Raw genomic sequence first — 22205 nt, forward strand, 5'->3', positions numbered from 1 at the left:
CCAACGCCGGATGGAACCAGGTTCGAGATGAAATCTGTTATGCTCCAAATGCTCCAAACTGTTGGACAATTTGGGGGTGGTCATGGTGAAGATCCTCACACCCACATGAAGCGTTTCCTGGAAATGTGTAATTCATTTGTGATTCCCACCCCAGAGGCGATTAGGTTGTCCTTGTTTCCCTATTCTTTGCGTGATGACGCAAAACAATGGGTGAGTTCACTAGAGCCTGGTGAAATCACCACCTGGGGGAAGTTGGTGGAAAAATTTATGCAAAAATACTTCCCACCTACCACTAACGTGAGGAGGCGTCGAGAGATTATGATCTTTGAACCAGAAGATGCTGAGACCTTAAACGCTGCATGGGAGCGTTTTAAGGGTTTGGTCAAGAATTGCCCGAACCATGGACTACCTTTAACTATCCAAATGGTGACGTTTTATGGAAGACTGAATAGAGGATTGGCAGCAGACGCAGCAGCAGCTGGTGGACTTATGGACAAATCTTACACTGAGGCTAAGGAGATACTAGACCGCATTGCTAAACACAATATGGAATGGGTGGATGATACGTATAATGGAAGAGTTGACAGGAAGAAGAGATCTCAGAACGTTAATTCTATCGATTCCAACGCAATAGCCACATTTCTGCTTAAGTGGCTACGATGACTAGCCTTCTACAGAATATAACGCTGGGAAACGCATCAAATCAGTAGAAGGTGAATTAGGTAGAGGCATTTGAGCAGCCCATGGTTAGCTGTGTGGGCTGTGGAGATCCTCACTCCTATGCTGAATGTCCACAAAACCCTCAGTCAGTATGCTTCATCAAAAAAAACTCATTCTATAATACATATAACCCTGGATGGAGAAACCATCCGAATTTTTCTTGGACAGGAGGAAATAATCAGCAGCACCATCGAGGGACGAACCATCAGCAAAGGAATGGACCGCCACCTGCATTTTAACAAACTCATCAGCAACATCAACAACCCTTTAATAGAGGAGGACAGGCGTCGAGCTTAGGATCTCCGCTTGAGAACCTATTGAAGGAGTACATAGCCTAGAATGACGCGTTGCTGAAAATTCAGGCGTCATCTATCAGAAACCTGGAAATCCAGATAGAGCAAATAGCGAGCGAGTTGAAAAGCAGGCAACCTGGAGTTCTACCTAGCAATACTGAAACACCTGGGAACAATAATGGAAAGGAGTAATGTCACGCGGTGACGTTGTGAAGTGGAAGAGCTCTTGAAGAAAGAAGAATGAATCCAAGAAATAGCAGTCCTTTGAAAGAACGCATCACACGTTCAATAGATCAGGAAGAAAGAATGCTCGAGATTACGAGCCATTCAAAACCCAGTACGTCTAACGCGGGAAAGCCTGAGGTGACTTTGAACGCACCATTCCCTAGTCGTCCTAAAGCAGCTGTATATCAACATTCCACTTATAGAGGCTTTGGAGCAGATACCAACATATGTCAAATTTTTTAAGGACATTTTGACAAAGAAGAGAAGAGTCAGCGAGAAGGAAGTAATAACGCTAACGTAGGAGTGTAATGCATTAGTAAACAACAATCTACCAAAGAAGCAGAAGAACCCTGGGAGCTTCACAGTTCCTTATTCGATAGGAGGATTGGATGTGAGTCATGCGTTATGCGATCTAGAAGCCAGCATTAATCTCATGCCACTTTCAATTTTTAAGAAATTGGGGATTGACGAAGCACAACCTACTTTTGTTACTCTTCAGCTTGTTGATAGAACAATTAAGTACCCAGAAGGGAAGATTGAAGACGTTCTGGTGAAGGTTGACAATCTCATATTCCCAGCAGACTTTATTATCTTGGACTTTGAAGCAGATAGGGAGGTACCAATTATCCTTGGATGCCCCTTCTTAGCTACCGGGAAAGTTTTAATTGACGTGTATAAAGGCGAATTAACTATGCACATGGACAATGAGGAGGTGAAGTTTAATGTGCTCAATGCATTAAAGTTCCTAGATAGTGAAGATTGTCAACTAAACAGTATTGAGTTGCCTGAAGAAGAGAATCATGTATGTGAGGTCCTCGCGTTGGAGGAGAACCTGAAAGAATTAGAGCCGCCAAGTCTGAGTGAGCGATGGACAAAACCAACGCGTCCATCACTTGAAGAACCACCAGAACTCGAGTTGAAACAGTTACCTAGACACTTGAAATATGCATTCCTCGGAACCAACAACACTTTACCTGTGATCATTTCTGCAAATCTTACAAAGCCTAATGAGCAATCTCTCTTGCAGATGCTGAAAAAGCACAAGCGTGCAATAGGCTGGATGCTTGCAGATATCCGTGGCATTAGTCCATCTTATTGCATGCATAAGATTAGGCTGGAACAAGGGAAGTTGGGGTCAATCGAGCCTCAAAGAAGGTTGAACCCATAATGAAAGAAGTGGTTAAGAAAGAAATTCTAAAATGGTTAGACGCGGGAGTTATTTATCCTATATTCGACTGTAGCTGGGTAAGTCTAGTCCAATGCGTTCCCAAGAAAGGGGGAACGACCGTGATAGTCAACAACAAATATTGAACTCATACCCTTGAGGACTGTCACGGGCGGGCGCATCTGTATGGATTATAGGAAACTCAACGCAGCAACTAAGAAAGACCACTTCCCCATTCCTTTCATCGATCAAATGCTTGACAGACTTGCGGGCAAAGAATTTTATTGTTTTCTAGATGGATACTCTGGTTACAACCAAATTCTGATAGATCCGGAAGATCAGGAGAAGACTACGTTTACTTGTCCCTTTGGAACATTTGCATTCAGACGCATGCCCTTTGGGCTGTGTAACGCACTTAGGACATTTCAAAGATGTATGATGGCTATCTTCTCTGACTTCCTAGAAAAGACCGTTGAAGTCTTCATGGACAATTTTTCAATCTTTGGAGACTCATTTCAGTCATGCCTAGATAATTTGGAGGCCGTCCTCACTTGATGCGAGGAAACAAACTTGGTGCTAAATTGGGAGAAATGTCACTTCATAGTGATTGAATGAATTGTCTTAGGTCACAAAGTATCTAAGGCTGGCTTGGAAGTAGATTAATAGATGTCATAGCAAAACTTCCACCACCATCGAATGTTAAAACTTTACGAAGTTTTCTAGGGCATGCTGGCTTCTATAGACGGTTCGTTAGAGGTTTCTCTCAGATTGCACGACCTTTGAGCGCATTACTAGAGGCGAACCGACCCTATGACTTTAATGAAGACTGCACTGACGCATTTGAAGCCTTGAAGTATGCGTTGATGATAGCACCAGTACTGATAGCACCGGACTGAACGCAGCACTTTATTCCCATGTGCGATGCAAGTGATGTGGCAGTAGGAACAATGTTAGGGCAAAAGAAGGGTAATTTGATACACCCCATCTCCTATGCATCCAAAACATTAAATGATTCTCAGGAACACTACACCATTACTGAAAAAGAAATTTTGGCTGTAGTGTTTGGTATTGAAAAGTTTTAGTCTTACTTAGTTGGTGCGTCAGCCACCATATACATCGACCACTCAACCATAAAATTCCTAATGAGCAAAAAGGACGCGAATCCAAGGTTGATAAGATGGGTGTTATTGCTACAGGAGTTTGATATTGATATCCAGGATAGAAAGGGAACAGAAAATCAGGTGGCTGACCACCTGTCCAGGCTAGAGAATCAAGAAATGCAAGCCCAAGAAAGTGAAATCAAGGACGCATTTCCTGATGAAAGCCTGTTTAGAGTTGAAGGCAGGGAACCTTGGTATGCGGACATAGTCAATTATTTAACCACCAAGCAATTCCCTTAAACTTCAACTCTTAGCAAAAGAAACAGTTAATTCATGACAACAAGTTTTATTTTTCGGATGAACCGTTTCTATATAAACAAGGCCCTGACTCCATAATGCATCGATATGTTCCGAAGGAGGAGACACAATGCATATTAGTTGAGTGTCATGACTCTTCGTACGGAGGGCATTTCGGTGGGCAAAGAACTGTAGTGAAAGTCCTTCAAAGCGGATACTTTTGGCCCACCCTCTTTAAAGACGCGAGGGAGTTTGTTCGAAAATGTGACCCCTGTCAACGCACCAGGAATATTTCTTTAAGGGACGTAATGCCCTTGAACAATATTCTCAAAGTTGAACTATTTGATGTTTGGGGCATAGATTTTATAGGACCTTTTCCCCTATCCTGTGGCCAACAGTACATCCTGCTTGCAGTAGATTATGTATCTAAGTGGGTAGAAGTAGTAGCCTGTGCTAGGAATGATGCGTCCATTGTATCTAAGTTTCTTACCAGAAACATCTTTACACGCTATGGAACGCCAAGAGCCCTGATAAGCGACAAAGGTATGCACTTCATTAATCGCATCATTTCTAAATTACTTGCAGAATACAATGTCAAGCACAAGATCGCCACTGCTTACCACCCATAAACAAATGATCAAGCAGAAGTATCAAATCGAGAAATCAAGTCTATCCTAGAGAAAGTCGTCAATGCAATGCGAAAGGATTGGACACAGAGACTGGATGAAGCACTCTGAGCTACAGGTCTACTTATAAAACCCCTATAGGTATGTCTCCATACTCTCTTGTATTTGGAAAAGCCTGTCATTTACCTTTAGAGTTGAAGCACAAGGCGTTTTAAGCAGTTAAGAAGTTAAACATGAACTTAGACACCACGGGTGCTCAATGCAAACTTCAGCTGAACGAGCTCGAGGAGTGGCAATTGAACGCGTACAAGAACAACAAGTTGTACAAAGAAAAGACAAAGCGTTGGCATGAACAACACTTTAGTAAGAAAGAACTTGTTGTTGGCCAAAAAGTTTTATTGTTCAATTCATATTTGCGTTTGTTTCTAGGAAAATTAAAATCCAGGTAGTTAGGACCCTTTATCATTAAGACAATCTTCCCATATGGAGCTGTGGAAATAACACGAGAAGATGGCACCAACGCATTCAAAGTAAATGGCCAAAGAGTGAAGCCTTACTTTGAAGATGGACTGGAATGCCAAAAGTCATCTCTCGCACTATGCGAAGCCAGTTGAGGCCCCCGTCAAAGTATCCCTGTGTTTGCATCGCCATATATTCCAGGGACACTTCCTTTATCCTTGTCTTTTTGCATTCTGTATTTTACGATGTGTTTGAGTTTGCTGAGTTATTTGTTTGGTTGTTTTAAGATTAATTTTTCTTTGCTTTTACTTTTATAAAAATTGAAAACTTGTTTATTTTTCTTTAAAAGTTATGTATGATCAAGTTGGGAATAACGGACGCGTTAGACGCAAGTCTAACGCATGGCCCAGTTGAAGGGACGTGTTTTGAGAACACAAAAACACTCAAGTATTTAGATAACCAAGATGTCCCTTCAGCTTTACATTTATTACAGACGTCAGGCGCTGCCTGACGTTAGCCACTAACCCTCTCTCAACCTATAAAATGAACCAACGATTCAAAGCCTTCTTCTTCTTCATTTTCACTCTCGAGCTCTCTGAAACAAAAAAAAAATGAAAAAAACCTAACGTCTCCGTCTCCCTCGCTTCCGATTCGCTCGAGCTTCTTCGGCCACAATTTCGCCCGCCTCAGATAGCCAGAACTAGACCATGAGCTTTGGGAACGACTCACCGGTAAGCTCCTATTCTTCGTCCTCTGTTTCGATTTCACCTTCCCCGAGCCAACCACCTCATTCACCCATCCTCATATGTTCCCCTGGAATGCCTCATACCCTAGTGGGCACCCCTCTATTTACTCCACCCATACCACCCTCTGACAGTCCTGCGTCAGAGAGCAATCTTGAAAAGTTGGCAGAATTGGCTCGATTGGACGAGCAAGAGGTTTTTGGTGCGATCTTGGCATCCCTCAATCAAAGCCAAGAGGAAGAGCAAGTGATGCGTTCAAACCCACCTAACGCATCATTGAGTTAGACGAAGTGGAGCGGTATGCTATGATTCTTGAAGAGGAATTAGAAGAAGAAGAAAGGGAAGAAGAAAATAGAGAAGGGAGAATTGGCCCTGATGCGTCTCAACCACGCCCATCCGACGCGATGAAGGGCCTTTAAAATAAAAAAGAGTAACAAGAACAAGAAGATTGATATTGGAGGAAGAAAAAGATGAGCAATCTGCATCCGGACCTAAGGGTGCAACGCATGAAAACAGCTCAAAGCACGATGCACTAGAGCAAGAATTGGAGGACTACCAGCCTGCAAGGCAAGGGCAAAGGAAGACGGATCTCCAAAGGGAATTGGAGAATGAATTGAGAGAATTGGAAAGGGAAGCAAAAGAGCATGCAGCAGGAAAATGCAAGTTAACCGATGCATTACCTAAGAAGACCTCAGGAAGAAAGCGTCAATTTAGTGACATACTCGTAGAAAAGAGCTTATTTCCCTGACGTCACCCATTGCCAATTTACATAACTGAGACAATAAACGCATTGGGGAGGAATCAGTTCTGCGTTGGGCACACCTGTATTTGGCCCAACCTCGTCCACATGTTCTACAATAGTGAGTTTGATACGGAGAAGAACACAACTTTTATTGATGGGGTGTTAGTGTGTTTCTCAGCTGACAAAATAAACGAAGTGTTCAACATTGACAGTAATCCAGACGCGGAAGGAAATCGCATCTTGGAGCAGCCTATGCCAAGCCAATTAGAAGATGCGTTAAGGACGATAGCCAAACCTAGAAGCAAATGGCAAACATCGAGAAACGGGGCAAAAATGTTAGCTTCCAAGAATTTAACTCCAAACGCGAATTTGTGGTATTACTTGATCAAACGGAGCATCATGCCTACAACGCATGATGAGACATTATCAAAGGAACACGTCCTGGCTACCTATTACATCATGCAGTGCATCCCTTTGAACGTTGGAAGAATTATAAGGGATCGGATCAAAGCCATCAAGACTAAGCCACGAGGGCAACTCTACTTTTCATGGCTGATTTGTGCACTATGTGAACGTGGGGGTATCCCTCTGAGGGATGATCATGAAGATATCGATGGCTTGATAGACATAAAGTTAGTAAGGCATTTATCGCAGATTGCCGCATCAACTTGCCTTACCTACCAAGGAAGTGGCAATCAAGCCTCAATCATCCAAACGGGCCCCCAAAAGAAGACGCGTCTAGTTTGTTGAACACAGCGATGAAGCTTCAGAGCACGAAGAACATGAAGCTGAGCTTGAACTTCCGGTTGAAGAAGCACAACCACCCCTTAATCTTACTTTCCATGACTCACCATTGGCCCCGCCAGAAGGGAGTCCTGATCAAACGCACCAAGAACCAACTCATATAGATCAGGACATCCCTTATTCCCTTCCTTCGCCCCAACCAAGTCCAATTCCCAACTTTGTGCCTCCTTCAATAATTTTTGAGCCAACTGGGCTAGGGTCAAGCAGCGCAGCAAATTTTAAAGACCCAGTTGGAAGAAATGAAGAACCAACACCACCTCAATGTAGTGCAGACTTAGAAGAGTTGAAAACTTTTATCAGTGATCAGCTCAGACCACTGGTCGCGTCTATCAAAGGTCTTTAGCAACAGAATCGGGTTCTAAGGGATTATCTAAGGCAGAAAATAAGACGGGTGCAAGACCAATTTGTTTACACAACGCAATACATCAATCAGGTCTTGGTTGGAATGTTTGCTCTGCCTCCACTACCTGCCCATCTTAGAAACCCCTTGTGTTTTATGGATGAAGACCCTGAGGAAGAACGCAGATGACGCGCCAGCACAATAGAGTTTTGGTGTGTTCGGTTATTTTTGTATTTTGATTTAATTGTTCTTTTGTATCTGCTTGACTTGTTTGTTTACTTCATGTGAATTTATGAAAATGAATGAGAAATTCCTATCATTTTGTTCCTTGCGTTTGACCTTGGCATACTTGATTTTTGTTCTTTAGATATTTTCTAAGTGTTATGCTCTACCTTTCCTCAATGATATCAACTATATGAAATCTATAAGTATAGAGTAGGCGTTAGGAAAATCAACAAGGCCTAAAATTCTCTAAAAAGGTTATGTCTACTTTCTAACACGTGCAAGCTTTAAGTCTTAAACTCCTTTCACACTCTCAAAGCCTTTTTGAAATTTTGTTTCTCTTTTAGCAATGAGGATTTAGCTTGTCTCCAAATTTGGGATGAGTATAGCTCATCTCCAAATTTGGGGATGAGAGAAATCCGAGTTAAGACGCATCAAACGAATACATCATAAAGAAAAAGGGAAAAAATAAGAAAAATATTAAACGCGACTCCTCTGTCATTACTTCAAAAGAAAAACCTTAAAATGGCATGAGTTTAGTTGGAATAGGCACTTAGCCGTAGTTGGATGCTCGCATGACACCTGTGGGGGCAAGCCAAAACGAAGTTAAGTCTCCTAGACCAATGCGTCCTATAAAACTCCTCTATCTAGTCTGAAGAAATTATATCTTGAAATGCATGAATATTAGATATGAGTTTAGTTGTGAAGGGTTCTCACCCGTAGTTGGATGCTCGCATGACACCCGTGGGGGCAAGTTCATAATTTTCTTTTCTTTTTATCTGGAATTTATTGTAAAAAGAGCATCTAACGCATTGCTGGTTTAGAAAAAAAAAAGGAATGTTTTGAGAGATGAAAGGAGTTGTGATAAAAGGCCTGCTGCACCTGAAACTAAACATTAGTCCTTTTAAGAAAAGAGTCAATATGAGTTATATTTTCCAAACTCTTATCTCAAGCTTATGACTGAATATGATGAGAGGCGAACTCTGCACACTTAAGACAAAGGAGATAATGAAGAATTATTTTGGAATGCTTGAGGACAAACATTGTTCAAATTTGGGGGTTGTGATAACTTGTAGAAATACAAGTTATTTTTGCTCTTAAGTTGGAACAACTAAGATTTTTAATGATAAATTCTCCTCATTTTTAGAAGAAACACATGGATTTATTCAAACATTAGCAAACGCATACAAAAGAAGTTTTATTACTAAATATCGCGGCACTAACGCATTGTATTGCAGGATTTCAACACGAGAATTAATGCTAACGCATTAGACAAGTGCCGCAGGAAAAGCCCTAACGCATGGGCCATGCGTCGGAGGGAGTTTAATGCAGAGAAGATACATTGATCTAGGCTGATTGTATCACATCACCACTTGCAAGTATGGGCACCTGTAGCAGGCTTCGTCTGAAAAGCTTCCAAGTAGCAGGCGGCATCTGAAAAGCTTCCGAGAGTCAAGCGGCTAACCAGGGCATGGACTTTAATGATGACCAGGACATGGACTTTAATGCTGCCCATTCACCAAGTGGACATGACCAACGCCTATAAATAGATGAAGTCTCTCCAGAGTTAAGAAGTTGGGGAAATTATCAAGAGCCTTACTCTCTATATATTGTAGTCATAATCCTAGTTCTGTAGAGGCTGTGTTGTGGTGCTAGACGATCAGAAGGGTTGAGAACCACCACCACTGTCTGTCAGGGAGGAAGCTAATCTTGAGAAAGACACTTCATCCAATTCCTAAACAAGTGATTGTAGACAACGAGATTGAGCCAAAGAAATACAAGAGATTGTATTCTTTGGCTTGACTTAGTTTCCTTCCTCTCATTTATCACTTTCATTCCATTTGATTAAATATTTCTTTTGTAAAGACTCTCTATTTCTTTATAAACTTCATATGTTTGATCCATCATACTTGCCATTGTTTATTTCTTGTTTATGTTGAATGCATTAATACTTTATGCACAACTTCATTTTAAAGCTCAAGCCAACTTGACAAATTGGTAAAAGCATCTTTAACTTAGATTGTTCGAAAGAATAACTAAGCTGTATTAAGTAGGATGCCTAGTACAGCTAGAGATAGACTTACTGGTGTCTATTGCATTTTGTGTTAGACGCATGCATCCTAGAGATAGGCTTTTTATGTTATTCGTGTTGAGAAATGTTGAACAAAGTCTAACGCATAAACAAAAGATAAGCAAACCATCCCATCTCATTCACATCACATCCTAGTTGATTACACTCATCTTAGACCAACGCGTCCACTTATCTTAAACATCATTTTCGCATGATCCATCATTCACCACTCAACTATTTTGTATCTTCTTGCACAGGCACAACAATTTAGTGTAAATAATACATTTCTCACATTCATTTAGGAAAACCTCTACAGTAGATACAACGCAAGGTCTGCGTTTGGTTAACTGAATCCCTGAGTTCGACCCTGGACTTACCAGGAATCTAAATTAGATTTATACTTTGGGTCTGGTCTAGGAAAACTTGAACGTCATTAGTAGGAGTTGTGTGCATCTGTGCATATATCTAACGCCCCAATGCGTTACAACCACTGAAACGCATCAAAGCATAAACGGACCACTTGTACTTAGAACTTATTTTTCCAATTTATTTTATACAATACACTCCTAGAGCAAATCACGATAGCAATGAACAGCAAGCCTCAGCACCGCTCCATCGTGAAGTTCTTGCATCCATCGCTTAGCTCCCACGCCCCATCGTGTAGCTCAAGTAAATGATCTCGCGCATAGCCTATTGCTTAACTGCCATGCTCATTGTTTAGCACTGATGCCTTATCATCTAACACATCCGCTTATTGCATAGCGTCATCACCCAGCGTCTATGTCTATTGCACAACGCCCATCGCTTAGTATTCTGCCTATCGTGTAGTGCATCTATTCATCGTGTAGCACCATCATGTAGTCTATCGCCCAGTGCCCATTCATCGTCTAGCATCTACGCTCATCGTCTCACGCCCGCTCAACGCTTAACGCTATCATCTAGTGCTGTCGTCTAGCTTCTACGCATATCGTCTAGTGTTCACACTTATCTTGTAGCTCTATTGTTTAGTGCCACCCAAAGCTACACGATCGTCTAGCGCATCGCTCATTTGCTATACGATCGCCTACCTTGCCGCTTATTTGCCACACGATTACCTACCTCATCGTTTATTTTCTACACGATCACCTACCTCATTGTTTAGAGCTGCTCATTTGCTACACGGTCGTCTGCCTAGCGCCTTGTGCTCAACATCTCGCTCTCTTCGCTCTCACTCACGCATTCTCAACGCATTAGCTTCTTTAGGCAACGACTCGACCAATCATGAGTTCAACCTCACAAGTTCACACATGATTGCCCACAACTTCATACTATACTTAGCCTTATCTCATGCGTTAATACCAAATGCATGGTTCCTTTTGACTTCACACTAAGCCAAATTCCATTAGTAGAGGCTTAACTCCAAACTACTCAAGGAAAATCTATTTAACGGTTAGAAATTTCCTTCTCTCCAACTTAGGATTTAACTTTCACTTAGTTAATTCCTTTAATTATCTACTTAAGTAGGAAAAATGGAAATTCGGGTTTCACATTTTCTTCCCCCTTAAGAAAATTTCGTGCTTGAAATTTACTCGAACTAACTCTGGTTTAAGATTTCACAACAACCACTGCTGTAAACTTTTAACCTTTTCTGTTACCACGCTTCCACTGCTACTCTGATATTAACTCCTTATTTTGTCAGCGATACTTCTCCTAGCCATCTCTTAGCTAGTCATTGAACCAAACTATCTACAATAGCTTTTCAATCTCAAACTCTAAATGAGAATAATTTAATTCATTCTTACCTTCCTTGGTAGGTCTTCAAGTAGCGTTGTGAGTTCCAGCTCCGGTCGCCTGCTAGGTCCTGCCACTTTTGCTGTTCTTCTTAGTCTACTTTGGCTAATTCTTAGGTTTCTCTTTAAACCTTTACTCTACCACACTTCCCTCTAGTTTTACTGAACTCAAACGTTAGGTTTTCTAACTCAACCCTTCGGTTTCCAAGAACTTATGATTTGATACCAAACTGGTATCAACTATTCTTCATCTTTCCCATAAACTTATGCTCTGATACAAAGCTATCACACCTCGCTCTGAGCCCGAGGAGAGGTGTGAGGGACTGCAGATACCACCCTTTTGTGATACCTACTACCCATCTCTACCTTACTACACTCAGTAAATTTTAAGTCAAGGAGATGAACAACAATTGATTGAGTAGGACCATTTTATTACAACAATGTAACGTTTATACAACTCCAAGACTTAACTACAAAGTTTACAAGAACAACTCTTAAAACCCCAGAAGTGTAACTGTGGCTGTGGCAGATCTTGACTTTAGCAGCACCCTAAAACTCTTCACTTTTCACTACCTGGGAAGAAAAACATGAAATAAAAAAATGAGCTTCACAAAGCTCAGTGAGTGGTAAGCAACTTCTAGAGTCTATTTCAACTCATAAAAACAAGCATATAATAAATACAAGGTTAATTCTCAAACCTCTGCTTTGAATGAGTCTGGTCTCAACTCCTATCTACACACACGGTAGATAGTTAACTGTTACTAATCATAAACGCTTACTCTCTTGTGTTTCCCTTTGTTCTCTATGTGCAAATAGTTCCCCGCTCATGAGCTCAGAACCTAGGCCCGTCGGCCTTCTGACCATCCCATACGAGGTTCCTCCTACAGGCTCAGAAACTAGACCTCCAGTCCCCTGACCATCCCGTGAGGTTCCACTCGGGCTCAGGAACTAGGTTTATTGACCCCCTTGACCATCTTGATCACATAATCTCATTCACATGCTAATTTACTCATTCATAACATAAGCATATACAATTTACTCTAAAAGATATGCTTAAGACTTAAAGGAAATACCACTCACCTTGGTAAGGTAGGAATCTTCCTTTCTAGAAGTTCCTTGATCACCTCAAGCTCCCTTTTGAACCCTAACATCCAGATTCAAATTAACGCTCAGTTTACTCATAGTTCTAAGCCTTATCTCGAGGTACGTCCTTCTATAATCATGCTCTAAAATGTCTTAGGAAGCTTGGAATCCTCAAAACATCAAGACTGGTCCAAGTTTACCCGACAGCTCGACCTTTCTAACTTTTCTTTACTCTCCAGCCCGATTCCTTGGAGATTCTTCTCCGGCAGTCCTACCCTGAAAACTAGACTCTTAGAGCTTTCAGGTGGCTTTAGAATAACTCCAAACACATGAGTATTCTAGGAGAAATCCTCGTCTCAAGTTGATGCTACTTCTAGACTTCACTGCCCGACAACATCTCCTTCTCTTGGAACTTCATGATCAACACATGATCTTACTCCCAATGCATGGTCTCCTTCAAATCCACCTTCTAACACTCTTCCTTACGTTCTTTGAAGAGTATTTGGCTTATGAATTGAAGAACGCCTTGTGGTGGTATTTATAGGCCAAAGGAAATGATCTTTATCATCTTTACCAAGCCTTCAATATAAGACGCCTCCTACTTTTGAAGTGTTTGCACAATGTTTTGCCACCAACTACTCCCTTGACATTCACCTACTCTTATGCCACACACCTACTTTTATTGTCTTCCGCATGCATAAGACTTCCTTTGCATGAAACTTAATTCGTCCAGCTCCTACTAACTCAAGTCTAACAATCTCTCGGTACAACTATTTGTCCAGATGAGCTCATCAGTCTTGTATAATGCAAGCCTCAGCACCGCTCCATCGTGCAGTTCTTGCATCCATCGCTTAGCTCCCACATCCCATTGTGTAGCTCAATCGTTTAGTAAACGATATCGCACATAGACTATTGCTTAACTATCGTGCCTATTGTTTAGCTCTATTGTTTAGCATCGATGCCTTATCATCTAATGCATTCGCTTATCGCATAGCGTCATCACCCAGTGTCTGTGTCTATCGCACAACGCCCATCGCTTAATATTCTGCCTATTGTGTAGCTCATCTACTCATCATGTAGTGCCATCATGTAGTCTATTGCCCAGTGCCCGAACATCGTCTAGCGTCTACACTCATCGTCTAGTGCCTGCTCAACGCTTAACACTATCGTCTAGTGCTATCGTCTAGTGCTATCGTCCAACATCTACGCTTATCATCTAGCACTCGCACTTATCGTGTAGCTCTATTGTGTAGCACCACCTAAAGCTACACGATCGTCTAGCACATCGCAGAGCTTCGTGCATTTGCTATACGATCGCCTACCTCATCACATAGTATCGCTCATTTGCTATACAATCGCCTACCTCGCCGCTTATTTTCCACATGATCGCCTACCCCACCGCTTATTTGCTACACGATCGCCTACCTCATCGTGTAGCGCCGCTCATTTGCTACACGATCGTCTGCCTAGCGCTTTGCACTTAACATCTCACTCTCTCCGCTCTCGCTCATGCATTCTCAACGCATGGGTGACTTTAGGCAATGCCTTGGCCAATCATGCGTTCAACCTCACAAGTTCACACATGATTTCCCTCGGCTTCATATTATACTTAGCCTTATCTCATGAATTAATACCAAACACATGGTTCCTTTTCACTTCACACTAAGCTAAATTCCACTAGTAGAGGCTTAACTCCAAACTACTTAAATAAAATCTATTCAATACTTAGAAACTTCCTTCTCTCCAACTTAGGATTTAACTTTCACTTAGTTATTTCCTTTAATTATCTGCTTAAGTAGGGAAAATGAAAATATGGGTTTCACATAAAATAAGCATATATATACGCAGTTACCACAAAATATACAGATCCCGAAATCAATACTGTAATTAAGCAATCGTTTCTTTCGAATATCCGTTTTCAATTTCCAATCAACAACGGGGAGATCTATAGGACATACACGAACACATACTTCACCATTCAAGCCCCCCATATAGCTTAGTCAGAATTTCTTCAATTCCGTCGAGCTGCTTCATAAGATTTGCTTAAAACTGAAAGGAAATTACCACTCACCTTGGTAAGGTAGGAATCTTCCTCTCTAGAAGTTCTTTGGTTTCCTCGGGCTCCCTTTTGAACCCTAAATTCTATATTCAACTTTAAGTTCAGATTACTCATAGTTCCACGTCATATTTCGAGATACTTCCTTCTACAAACATGTTCTAAAATGTCTCAAAAAGCTTACCTTAAAAAATTAGCTCATTACTTTTTGTAGTTTGGCCGAAATTCTCAAATCATCAAGACTTACCCAAGCTTACCTGAGAGCTTGACCCTTCTGTCTTTTCTTCACTCTTCAGCCTGATTCCTTGGAGATTCTTCTCTAGCAGCCCTATCTTGAAAACTAAACTCTCTCAACTTTTCGATGGCTCTAGAATCACCTAAAACATAGGAGTATTATGGGAGAACTCCTCATCCCAAGTTGATGCTACTTCTAGATCTCATTGTCCGACAGCATCTCCTCTTGGAACTTCTTGATCAACGCATGGTCTTGCACCAACGCATGCCCTTCATGATCAACACATAGTCTCCTCCAAATCTACCTTTTAACACTCTTCCTAATATTCTTTGAAGAGGATTCGGGTTATGAATTGAAGAAACATCTTGTGGTGATATTTATAGGCCAAAGGAACCGATCCTTCTCATCTTACAAGGCCTCAACCAAGACACCTCCTATTTTGGAGTGTTTGCACCATATTTTGCCACCACCTTCTTCCTTACCATTCACCTACTTCCATGCCATAAACCTACTTGCATGAAGTTGAGTTGTCTTCCTCTTGCATAAATCTTCTTTGCATGAAACTCTATTCGTCCAGCTCTTACTAACTCAAGCTCAACCTCCTCTCTGTTCAACCACTTATCCGGGTGAACTCATCAGCCTTGCATAACGCAAGCCTTAACACCACTTAGAAACTTGGCCTATCGTTTTAGTCCATCGTTCAGCTCTTGCACTTCATGTATAACTCCATCGTCTAATGAATCTCTCACTGTCGCTTAACATCTAGCCCTCTTGCTGTCGTCCATCATCTAGCCCTCTCGCTGTTGCCAATCGTCTAGTGCCTAGCCCATCGCATAGTTCCATCTCTAGTGATCTCTCGCTCTCAATGATCTCACTATCGCGTATCTTTCGCTGATAACGATCTCACTGATGCTCATCGTTCAGCACATAGCCTATCGCATAGCTCCCGTGCCTATCGTATAGCTCCATCGTGTAGTGCTGATGCCATCGTCTAATGCATTACCCATCGTCTAGTGCGTCTGCTTATCGTGTAGCGTCATTGTCCAGCGTTTGCGTCTATTGCGCAATGCCTATCGTCTAGCGCTCTGCCTATCATGTAGTGCTCACACTCATCGTGTAGCGCCATCGTGTAGTGCTATTGTCTAGCGCTATCGTCTAACTTCTATGCTTATTGTCTAGTGATTACACTGATCGTATAGTGTCATCACCTATCATGTAGCTCTATCGTCTAGCGCATCACTTCACATTGTTTAGTGCTGCCTGTAGCAACATGATCGTCTAGTGCAACGCTCAGAGTTGCCCATAGCTATACGATCGTCCACCCCACACCTTGCACTCTAGCTCTCTCGCTCTTGCTCATACAGCCTCAATGCATGAGCAACCTTTGAGCAATGCCTCTTCCCAACGCTTCGGCCAACATGCATCCAAACCTCATAGGCTCCACGCATGGTTGCCCTTGACTTCAATACTTAATTTCTTTCAACCTCTACACTTAGCCTTATCTCATGCGTTAATGCTTCCTAACACCAAACGCATGGTTCCTTTCGACTTCACACTTAGCCAAATTTTCACTAGTTAAGACTCAACTCAAAGCTACTCAAGGAAAATCTATTCCATTTAGAATTTTTTCTTTCTTTTCAACATAGGTTTTAACTTACACTTAGTAATTTCCCATAATTACCTGCTTAAGTAGGAAAATTGAAATCCGGATTTCACAATGCCACCATCCGTCACGGATAATGGAGGTCTCCATCCTCACAGTATCCAAGATTTTGTTATTCTTTTCATGTTATTCTTTTTTTTTTCTTACCTTTACTTTAACTTTTTTTTTAACTTTTCATTGATTTTTTTACTAATTTTTTTTAGTTTTTTTCTTTCTATTTACTTTTTTTTCCTCCATATAATTTTTTAATAATTTTTTTTTTACTTTCTTCTTTTTCATGTCCTTTTTTCTTCTTTTTGTTTTTTGTTTTTTGTTTTTTTTTGCTTCTTTTCTTTTTAACTTTCTTCTCTTTTTTTACATCTTTCTTTTATTTGTTACTTTTTTTTTTCTTTTTCCTTCCTTTTTTTCACTCTTTTTTTTCGAAGTTTTTTTTGTTGCACTTTTGTTACACGTTTTTTTTTAATAACTTTCTCCCTATTTTAATTTTTTTTTTCAAATTTCTTTTCTTTACCGGAGCTCATAACTTGTGTCCCCATTTCATTATCAACAAGAAGCACCATCAAAACAATATTTTGGAGATGAAGCAAAGCCGTCGCACCAGTATTTTTATTTTCTTGTATGAAAATTATTGTTGTTATTTAATACATTTTGGTAAAAATAACTTTGAAGGACTAAATTTAAGATTTATTGAAAGTATGAAGACTAAAATTAGACAATTGAAATTATGAGGACTACAAGTAAACAAACTTCAAAGTATGGAGGATCAAAATGGTATTTTAACCAAAATAATTAATATATAAATATTTTATGCTCTTGACATGAGTGTAAATGCTCGATATTATTTATATTCATATTGGTCACATTATTTTTTTGTCTTTGATGATTTTTTTTTTCAAATATGATGGAAATGTCAATGTCGATCAATGAAAATGTGACATGTCAACTGAAATTCAATATTGTGTATATATGTATAATGGTTTTTTTTTTTTTTTTTTTTCATTTGTTTTCTCAATTGGATCATAAACCTTCAAAAGGTGTTTGGAGTAAAGACTATCCTAAGACTATAATAACCATCTCCTGATACAGTAAATACCAATTAGCTATAGTCAATACTATTTCAAAACCCCCATTTGTTATAGTATTTACTATTTGCTACAGTTTTTACTAATTTACATTCATCATTTTTTTTATTCTTGAATGCAGTGTTTACTGGTTTCTTCTCAATCTAAAATAGTTTATACCTCAAACACATACTATTATAACCCAAACTAAAATAATTTACACCTCAAATACAAACAATTATAACCCAACTATAATAACTAACTCTTTCTCTCAAACAGCCCCTTAAAGTTTCTTGAAATTTCAATTTTATGTCTAAAAATCGCTATATTGTAACTAACAGGTCTTGAACTTTCAATTTTGTATTTGGTAATTGATATATTATATTTTTAAAAATTAGTTGGTAATTGACTTATGAGATACAAAATTGAATTTAAGTCTAATAACATCATAAAATTTCAAATTTACTTTTAGAAGATTGGTGAATTTAAAAACATACATCATATAGGTTAAATATTTATTATATATTAAACTAAAAATTTTAAGATATATTACACATAATAATTGAACGTTTAAGATCTATTAGACACTTCTTAAAATTTAGAACCTAAATGAATATAAAATTAAAAGTTTAAATATATTTTAAAGTTTATGAACTTATTTGAAAAGATTAGATAAAAGAATATGGATTAATTAATTAATTAATTTTTTTTTAAAAAAGTAGAAGGTTTAAACTATTTTTTCTTTTAGGAAATTATCAAATTTATTTTGTATCCGAATGATTTCTTGAATTGCATGGAGAATTTAGCCCATGTAGTTTTTATGGTCTCGAACTATTTTTATTTGTAAGCTAAAACTTAAAAGAAAAAAAAGGAATTGGAATTTCGGCATAATTATCTTTTTAAACGCATTAAATTAATATGGATATAATTATCTAATTAATGGCCTAAACATCTTATTATTCCTAATATAGTCTTAATTCAACCACATACGGATTTTGAATAGGAAAAGAATTTCTAAAAACTTAGGGAAATATTTAGAGTATATATTCTCCCATGCATCACATCTTTTTTCACATTCATTCAGTCTCTTTTCTCTCCATAAATCATACTAACCAAGTTCTTCTACTTTTTGACTTTTTCTCTCTAGTCTCAGCTACTAAGATGGCTGGCGGTGGTTTCCAGCTAAGTCGTAATGAAGGAGACGGGATAAAGAACTATCAAGGAGAGCTCACTTGTTACGTGTTGATAACTTGCATTGTTGCTGCCATGGGCGGGCTAATCTTTGGTTATGACATCAGTATCTACGGTAATTATTTAGCTTCAAATTCCTTTTACTTTTCTCTCTTTGTTTGTTCTCTCTTCCCCTTACTGTCTTCACTCAATTTTTTATTTTTTGCTTTTGTCAATCAGGTGGTGTCACCTCCATGACTCCCTTTTTGCAAGAATTTTTTCCATTTGTTTATCAGAAAGAAGCTTTGGACACTTTTACCAATCAATATTGCAAGTTTGATAGTCTTACTCTTACTATGTTCACTTCTTCTCTTTATTTGGTTGCTCTTATGGCCTCCTTTGTAGCCTCTTGGGTCACCAAAACCTTTGGTCGTAAGAAGTCCATGCTTCTTGGAAGCTTTGTGTTCTTAGTTGGTGCTATCGTTAATGCGGCAGCTATAAACATAGCCATGCTCATTATTGGCTGTATTTGTTTGGGTATTGGGGTTGGATTTTCACTTCAATCTATTCCACTTTATGTTTTAGAGATGGCCCCATATAAATATCGAGGTTCTCTCAATGTTGTTTTTCAACTTTCTATTACAATTGGTATTCTAGTGGCTAATTTTGTCAACTATGGTACTGCTAATATTCATGGTGGATAGGGATGGCGAGTAAGTTTGGGTGGTGCAGTTGTGCCTGCATTGTTCATCACTATCTCAGCTCCATTCCTTCCTGACACTCCAAACTCAATGTTGGAGAGAGGCGAAGTAGAGAAGGCAAAGGCCATGCTTCAATGCATTCGTGGTGTGTCCAAGAAGGATGTAGAGGCAGAATTTCAAGATATTGTGGCGGCGAGTATGGTTGCTAAGCAGTAAAGCATCCTTGGAGGAATTTGAGAGAGAGACAAAATAGGCCATCGTTGGTAATATCAATTTTAATCCCATTTTTCCAGAAATTGACCGGTATCAATGTGGTCATGTTCTATGCTCTTGTGTTGTTCAAGACCATTGGTTTTGGAGACAATGCTTCTCTTCTTTCATCTGTCATTACTGGTGGTATTAATGCTCTGGCGACTTTTGTATTTGTTTATGGCACCGATAAGTGGGGAAGGAGGATCCTTTTCTTACTTTTTTCAGGTGAGTACATTTTTTCTTTAGCATCTTTAAAGTTTTCTTTAATTATTAAACTAATGAATGTTATTTCTTTTTCTTCAAAAGCATTTTCTTCCTTGATTGTATTGATTTTAGTAAAATTGTATTTGTAGGTTTTGGTGGCTGTGTTTATTGCTTGGAAATTTGGAGTTTCTGGTGAGGTAGCTTATCTACCCAAGTGGTATGTGGGTGTCGTGGTGTTGTTCATATGTGTTTATGTTCAAGCCTTTGCATGGTCTTGGGGACCTTTGGGACGGTTGGTTCCAAGTGAAATTTTTCCACTTGAAATCCGATCAGCTGCTCAAAGTGTAACAGTCTCAGTGAACATGTTCTTTACCTTTTTGATTGCTCAAATCTTTCTCACCATGCTTTGCCATATGAAATTTGGGTTGTTCTTCTTCTTTGCTTTTTTTGTAGCGTTGATAACTCTATTCATCTATTTCTTCTGGCCGAAGACAAAAGGTATTCCAATTGAAGACATGTCATGTGTTTGGAGACAACATTGGTTTTGGAGTAGATATATGCCTCAAGAATGTGCTAAAGTCCGTCCCCAAGTTTAGGATTTGAAGTCCAAACCCTTATAACTTGCACTATTGTTTTCCTTCTATAGTATTAGTATTTGTTTACCATGTTAGCTTCTTTTTTTTTTTTTTTTGTTATTTCTAAACTTTTACTCTTGTATATGGTTTTATTCTCATGGAATAAAAATTCTCTTCCAATTTTAATTCCTGTTTTCTCTGTTTTTAATGCCACCCTAAATTGATGGTGTTTTTCAACGGTTGAATAACATAATGCTAAGAAGTAAATTCAAAAACTATTTTGCTTCGTAAATTCTCAAATAGACTTTTATTTATTCAAAATATTTTCTCTCAACAATTGTTCCTTTTTAAATAAAAATAAACTTGACAGTTTGAATAAGATGAAATATAGTCATTTTTTAAAAAAAAATCGAATAAATCAAATTCACCCAAATATCTTCAATATTGATATCAAATTTACAAATTGAATGAGTTAATTAATTAATTAAAAAATGAAATGATTAATCCAATCACTGAAAGACAAGGAAATATCAAGAGAATCTCAAATATAAAGGAGCAAAAAGAGGGGGGAAATAAAGAGAAAAAAAAATCAGTATAGTTTTGTTTAAAATTTGAATATAGAAAAAGGATAAAATCTAATCTATAACAATATATAATGCTACTATTTTTGAAAAACAGTTTGCTTTTTACTAGTTTGTGAAATATTTTATTTACATGATATACCACATGAAATTAATTATAGAAATAATTAAATATTAAATAGTTATAGGTTAGAAACACGGATTTAAAATCTTGACGTTGATAAAATATCGGCATCTTTATTTTATGAAAATGTTGTTGAAAATCTATACTGGAAAAACATTTGGTTTTTCCTTTTGTCTTTTTCAATAGATGGTTACAATGATATTTTAGGTCATTTCACATATAGATTATTAAGAAAGAAAAAAACATTCAGATTAAAAGATAATAAAAAATGAGTTTTTTTTTAAAAAATTCTTCTAAGATGATCAAACATAAGATTTTAAAATCCTAAAAGATTTGATATTTTTACGTTTTTTATTTTATTTTGTGAAATTTTATTTTAATTTAATATAACTAAATATAATATTTTAAAATTTTAAAAAATTTTAACGTGATTATATATATTATTTTTCTCTCTATACATATAGTCTTTTTGTCTCATCAATTTTTTAACATTTTTAAAAATATAAAATATCCTGAACTTTGATATTATTAACGTATTTTATATCATTCAAAAAACCCATACATGTGAAAATTAATGAAAATCTATATTTGAATGGTTTAAATTTATATTATCTCTAATATTTGATTTAATTAAAAGAACTCATACATGAAAATCAATGAAAATCCATATATGGTGTAATTTTGTATTAAAATCATTAAAAAAATGTATATTAAATATGTTAAAATTTTGGCTATCTCTAATATTTGATTAATATTTGATTTAGGATCTAAAATTTATCGTTAAGAAAAAAATCATACACATTAAAAGTAGGATTTTTTTATAAAAAAAACTAAAATCTCATATGCACACTAAAAGAAGGAAAATATCCCCTATTTTTGTGCATACACGTTAAAAATAGGTATTTTTTTTAAAAAAAAAATCTC

At 38.2% G+C, this 22205-nt stretch overlaps 1 non-coding gene and 1 pseudogene across 1 annotated transcript; one reads left to right on the plus strand and one right to left on the minus strand.

The window, feature by feature from the left end:
• Nucleotides 1-303: 303 nt before the first annotated feature.
• Nucleotides 304-407, minus strand: LOC150031364 (small nucleolar RNA R71). The gene has a single exon (XR_016525886.1). It is a non-coding gene; the product is annotated as a small nucleolar RNA R71 (small nucleolar RNA).
• Nucleotides 408-18785: 18378 nt separating this feature from the next.
• LOC120079869 (sugar carrier protein C-like) lies at nt 18786-20714 on the plus strand (annotated as a pseudogene).
• The last annotated feature ends 1491 nt before the right edge of the window (nt 20715-22205 follow it).

This window comes from Benincasa hispida, unplaced genomic scaffold, assembly GCF_027475165.1.
Source record: "Benincasa hispida cultivar pf3 unplaced genomic scaffold, pf3_genome.v1.1 HicScf1280, whole genome shotgun sequence".
NCBI lineage: Eukaryota > Viridiplantae > Streptophyta > Magnoliopsida > Cucurbitales > Cucurbitaceae > Benincasa > Benincasa hispida.